Below are 5,863 nucleotides of genomic sequence, written 5' to 3'. Positions count from 1 at the left end.
ACACCCCCGAAACACCCTTCCGCAAATACATATTTGTAACAAGCATCCCTACAAGGACTGGAAAAGAAATAAAAGAACCAGCAGCCAAACGGCTCGCGAGGGCTTAACCGGAATAATGTAAATTTACAGGGACCAACTCGTGATGCGCGCGTCGAGACCCGTCACATTATTCCCTCGTAACGGCAACCCCACTTCCTCCGCCTTCCCTTCGCGCGCACGCCTCCGCGATTTCGTCGCCCACCCCCCGCGCCGGAATCAGTTCCTCTGCAGTCGACTGCAGAGTGCCATTGTCACTGCATGTGGGCCCGGACGTCCATCAGGCCCACTCGTCGGCCACTGCAGTCGACTGCAGAGGATCTCATTCCCCCGCGCCATGCCGCCGCCCGCCACCGCCGCCTCCCGCTCCGGTGCCGCGGAGCCCGAGTCCCCGGCGGCGCGCCGCCTGCGCCGCCTCTCGCTGCACCTCCTCCGGCCCTCCCCCGCCCCGGCCGACCAGGCGGCGGGCCCGGCGCTGGCCCTCGCGGCGTGCGCGGGGCGGGCGCGGCGCGTCGAGGGCGGCGCGGACGTGGCGGCGGCGCTGGCGGCCTACCTGCGGGGCCGGCACCGCGCGGCGCAGCTGCGGCTGTTCGACTTCTCCGCGCGCGCCCGGACCTGCAGACGCCCGTGGAGATGACCACGGCCGCGCACCGGAGCTCTGCTTCCGCCAGCTGCGCGCGCTGGTGCGGGACGCCGGGGTGCGCCCGCTCACGCTCATGGCCACCGACCCCGCCGAGTACTTCGCCGTCATGGAGGCCGCCGGCGGCGCCGACATCTCCCTCGGCGTCAAGCTCGGCGTTCAGTACAGGTGGGTGCTCTGCTCTGCTCTTCTCGCGTGATCCTGTGGCTGCTTGCTACCGTAATTAATGAGCCTGCTGCTGCCGCTGGATGGCGATGCTTCAACAATCCACACATGTTTCATATGGTTTGATGATGGAGTTCGACAGATATCCATTGGTGGTAGTTGTTAGTTAAGCAGAGACGCAGATAATTAGTTTTTGCTAGCTGATGATAATTACAGGCAAAAATTCCTTACTGAACTTGTCAATTCGTTGTGAAATTTTGATCTGGATGACTTTACCTCGATCCCTGCTTTGAAGAAAGCTGTAAATTCAAGTACGCAGTTCATCAAGACCGATCATAGACTGTACACTGGCATAGTAGGCCATATGGTACATACGCCAGGGTACTTCATTTATGGATCAATTGAACCGATCCAGTTGTGTGTACAAATATCTTGTTACTTTTTCTTTATAGAGTGCACTTGCAGTTGGTTGTCACATTCACATGGATTCTAAGGATGGTTACTACTATGAAACTGGAGTTGTGCATATCAATATCTAAATTTAACTACTTTGTGTTGATGCCTACTCGCATCAGTACAAATAGTTTTCTGCAAAAGGGTTTGTGAAAACGAAGTTCTGTCTTGTCCTTTTCATTCCTTCTCCCCTTTTTTTCTGTAAAGTACTTTGGGTGTACATGGGCTTTCAGTTTCCGCCTTGTAATTCTTTGCAAACAGGTTAGTTCTGTTGAGCTGCATTTTTCGAATGCGGGCCTGCTTCATTGATACCCATAAAGAGAGCATTCATTACTCATGTCATGAACATGATGGTTTGTTCAGTACTGTGCATTCAAAAGCTTGTTCTTGGAAATCTTTCTGATGGGTCGGTCCACGGGCTATTTAATTGGCCTGATGGATGATAGCATGCCAAATACTAGTTGCTGTGGGTTCACAATAAATATGGATACGTTTCATCTAACTCATTTATTTTTTGTTTATTTTTGGTGATTAACCCAGGCCAGCTACAAACTCTGCAGCCATTTATCGTCAATTGCACATCTTAACATACTTGAATTCACTCAATATACCCTGTAGATTTATTTTGTTCCTGCTATATAGTTTGGTAGTCCAGTTATTTACCCCTTTTATTTACTAGCTACTTCCATCTCTTTGTAATGCACTAACTTAGTCTGCTTGTTGATGCAGCCTCTGGGGAGGTTCTGTCATAAATTTAGGAACCAAAAAGCACAGAGATAAGTTCTTTGATGGAATTGACAATTTAGATTACCCAGGCTGTTTTGCAATGACAGAACTGCATCATGGTTAGGTTCTCCACTAATCAATGTTGTCTCTATTCTTTTGTTGTGTTTCGTTTTATGAGTATGCAGCCCAGCTACAGGGTCTCAGTACTGTTTTGTACGTTTTTTCTTTATTTTCAATGGTGCACAGTAGCGCTTGAACCCAGCACCTAAAACACAGTTCATATTTGAAAGCTCTGTCACCATATTCCTCTTACATTATTGATCTTTTCCCTTAAACAGGATCGAATGTCCAAGCCCTACAGACTACTGCTACATTTGATCCTGTTACTGATGAGTTCATCATTAACACCCCAAATGATGGGGCTATTAAGTGGTGGATTGGCAATGCTGCAGTTCATGGAAAATTTGCTACTGTCTTTGCAAGGTTAATTTTGCCCCTTCAAGGAAAAGGAGAACCTGCTGATATGGGCATTCACGCATTCATTGTCCCCATACGGGACTTTGAAACTCATGCTGTTCTTCCTGGAATTGAGATCAATGACTGTGGGCACAAGATAGGCCTGAATGGTGTAGACAATGGTGCACTGAGATTTCGCTCAGTTAGGATACCCAGAGATAATCTTCTGAACCGGTTTGGTGATGTCTCACGAGATGGAAAATACACAAGCAGTCTCCCCACAATTAACAAAGATTTGCAGCAACCCTTGGGGAGCTTGTTGGTGGACGAGTCGGTATTGCATACTGTTCTGTTGGTGTGCTCAAAGTTGCAGTAACAATTGCCGTGAGGTATGCTCTTTTACGCCACCAATTTGGTCCACCTAAGCAGCCCGAAATCAGTGTGTTGGATTATCAGTCTCACCAGCACAAACTAATGCCCATGTTAGCATCTTCATATGCGTTTCACTTTGCCACAGTCCAATTGGTGGATAAGTACTCAGAAATGAAGAAAACCAACGATGAAGATCTTATTGCTGACGTGCATGTTCTTTCATCCGGGTTGAAAGCTTATATAACTTCATATACAGCGAAGTCTATAAGCATATGCAGAGAAGCATGTGGTGGCCATGGTTATGCTGCTGTAAATCGTTTTGGAGCTCTGCGCAATGACCATGATATATTCCAAACATTTGAGGGGGACAACACAGTTCTTCTGCAGCAGGTACTGATCAGCATATCCTTTACAAAGCCAGCTGATGGCCTATTTTCAGACTTGACAATTTTTTAGGGGGCAGGTTTTCTTACATGTAATCTGTGTTCAGAGGAAGTTTGGATCAGTTTCTAAAAATGCTATGAAGTTATTTTTCCTTCAATAATGTGCTTCTTCCCATGCTCTTGTAGGTTGCTGGAGATCTCTTGAAGCAATATCAGGAGAAATTTAAGGGAGGTACACTCTCAGTTACCTGGAATTACTTGAGAGATTCCATGGGTACCTACCTATCCCAGCCTAATCCTGTCACTGCCCGATGGGAAGGGGAAGATCATCTGCGGGATCCTAATTTCCAGCTGGATGCCTTCAGAGTGAGTCCATTATTCATAGTTCCTGAGAGCTCTCTCAAGTCTCATGTTCACTTCCTGTACTAATTAGACAAACTTTCTCCTCAGTATCTGACATCTCGGTTGCTGCATAGTGTCGCAGCTCAACTTCAGAAGCACAGCAAGACACTTGGAGGTTTTGGCGCATGGAACAGATGTTTGAATCATCTCCTCACACTTGCAGAGTCACACATTGAGTCTGTAATCCTTGCAAAGTTCATTGAATCAGTTAAAAGGTAAAATTCTAATATTGCATTTGTCCTGATTACATTTTTCACACCCAGCTTTGGTTCTGTTGCTTTATGCTTGAGTGGTAGCATTCTTTCTTGTACCATCAAGAAATCCTATAGCTGAGAGTACTTAGTCATTTATCTAATTATATGATGCTGATATAGATACCCTTGACTTCTGCTACCTCGTTGCTGTTATGTTTTACTGAACAGCTGCACCATAACAAATTAATTAGTGCCAAACTGTGCTATCTAAGTCTGCTCATCAATCAGATGCCTTTCATACCTCTTTTCAAAAGTCTGGCAGTTTATCCTAACCACAATTGACAACGAACGCCTATGCAGTTGCCCTGATGAAAAAACACGAGAGGTCCTAAAGCTCGTGTGTGACCTTTACGCGCTTGATAGGATCTGGAAAGATATTGGAACATATCGGAATGTAGACTATGTTGCCCCAAACAAAGCAAAGGTTTGTGCTTGTCACTCTCATGCAGCAATTTCAGTTCTAAATTCACGCTGGAACCGGAAGTTCGGAATCTGACAGCAGTATTCCCTTGTATGTATGTAGGCTATTCACAAGTTGACAGACTACCTTAGCTACCAAGTGAGGCTTGTGGCAAAAGAACTCGTCGACGCATTTGATCTTCCAGATCTCATCATTCGTGCCCCAATTGGCATGCAATCAGAGGCCTATGCACAGTATACTCAATATGTTGGCTTCTAAATGATATAAATATTAACATAGCTGGGATAAGTTCATATGTACACCAAGTTGCAATGAAGTGTATAGATGGGAAAATAAGCTTATCGGTGCTTGTATACGTAAACTGTAAAGTCGAACCTTCTGTGAATAAACTATCATATTATTTTTTTGGCACAATTGTTTTAAATGACAGTATTATTACTTGAAGAAAAATCAGTCCAAAACTTGAATGTGCAGCCTTGATGTCTGCTTGGTTGCCTGCCAAAAAAATCTCAAAAATAACTTGTTTTCCTTAATTTTGCAAAAATTATGCCTGCAAGGTGAGCTCATGAACTACAGATTGCTTGTTCTATCATTGTTGTGATAAAGGTTAAAGTTCTGATATGCCCAGCCAACATCAAGGACAGTTGACGAAGCTTAAATATGCCAAAGATTGAGGCAATGTCACTAAATATCAGGCAAAACATTGTACTAGAATCTGGTCGGCCACAAAATATATACCAAAACACTAGAATTTGCCATCCAGAACAGATAGGAAAAAAGGCATACACTACCATCCACATGGGGCTAAGCAAGTTGAGCATATGGTCCAACTCTCTTGTAATCATCACGAGCTATCTCATAGTTCTGCTTGAGCTCCTCGTAGCACTTCAGCGACACCTCTGAGAACTTTGTTAGGCGATCAAGAACCATTGTCAGTCTTGACTGCAGTCCTTCACTGCTGGCACACTTCCGCTCTTCGCCTCCTCCTGCTCATTGTTCTCCAGCATCCCACACTCCTGCGACTCACTTTTGGGCTGTTCTGGTCATCCTGGTGCTCAAAACGAGTCACGGAGGAGCTGCATCACATCTTTAATGGACTTGCATAGCTCATCGGCAGGGAGTGACTCCGTCAGGGTGAGCCAGTCTTGCATAAGATGAATATTGGTGGGGAGACAGCCTGGCGGGGAGGGAATGAGACCTTGCGCTTGCGCCTGCGTCGGTCTTGGGGAGGCTGCAGGACACATTTCTGGAGCCATGCGTTGAGGGCCTCAACATAAGACTGATGAGCAGTGACCCAGTTCCTGAAGCTTGAGGAAAAGATGTCCATCTCGTACAATAGATTCAATGCGGCCTGGCGGTCGTGCTCGCCTTGCTGCACCGGGGTTGAGCTTTTCACATGGTATGCCAGTGTGATTGTGATGAACTGTTTGTGGGTGACATTCCAGCATAGATTTCCACATTCTGATTGCCTGTATGAGGTCAATTCATTGTTAATAGACAAGAAATGTAAGCATGGTGTTTAAAATCAACAGTCTAAGATAGATTATTATCAGCT

General features: G+C 45.9%; 2 pseudogenes across 1 annotated transcript; one reads left to right on the top strand and one right to left on the bottom strand.

The window, feature by feature from the left end:
- The first annotated feature begins 238 nt into the window (after positions 1-238).
- On the top strand, positions 239-4,732 carry LOC120644894 (annotated as a pseudogene). Its single transcript, XR_005663975.1, has 7 exons — positions 239-844; positions 2,024-2,139; positions 2,359-3,238; positions 3,418-3,597; positions 3,682-3,848; positions 4,188-4,311; positions 4,411-4,732. The product of XR_005663975.1 is annotated as an acyl-coenzyme A oxidase 2, peroxisomal-like (transcript).
- A 142-nt stretch (positions 4,733-4,874) lies between these two features.
- On the bottom strand, positions 4,875-5,792 carry LOC120645824 (annotated as a pseudogene).
- Between the last annotated feature and the right edge of the window lie 71 nt (positions 5,793-5,863).

Source organism: Panicum virgatum, chromosome 8K (assembly GCF_016808335.1).
Source record: "Panicum virgatum strain AP13 chromosome 8K, P.virgatum_v5, whole genome shotgun sequence".
In the NCBI taxonomy this organism is placed as follows: domain Eukaryota; kingdom Viridiplantae; phylum Streptophyta; class Magnoliopsida; order Poales; family Poaceae; genus Panicum; species Panicum virgatum.
The sequence above is the reverse complement of the archived record's forward strand: the minus strand, read 5'-3'. Positions and strand labels throughout refer to the sequence as shown.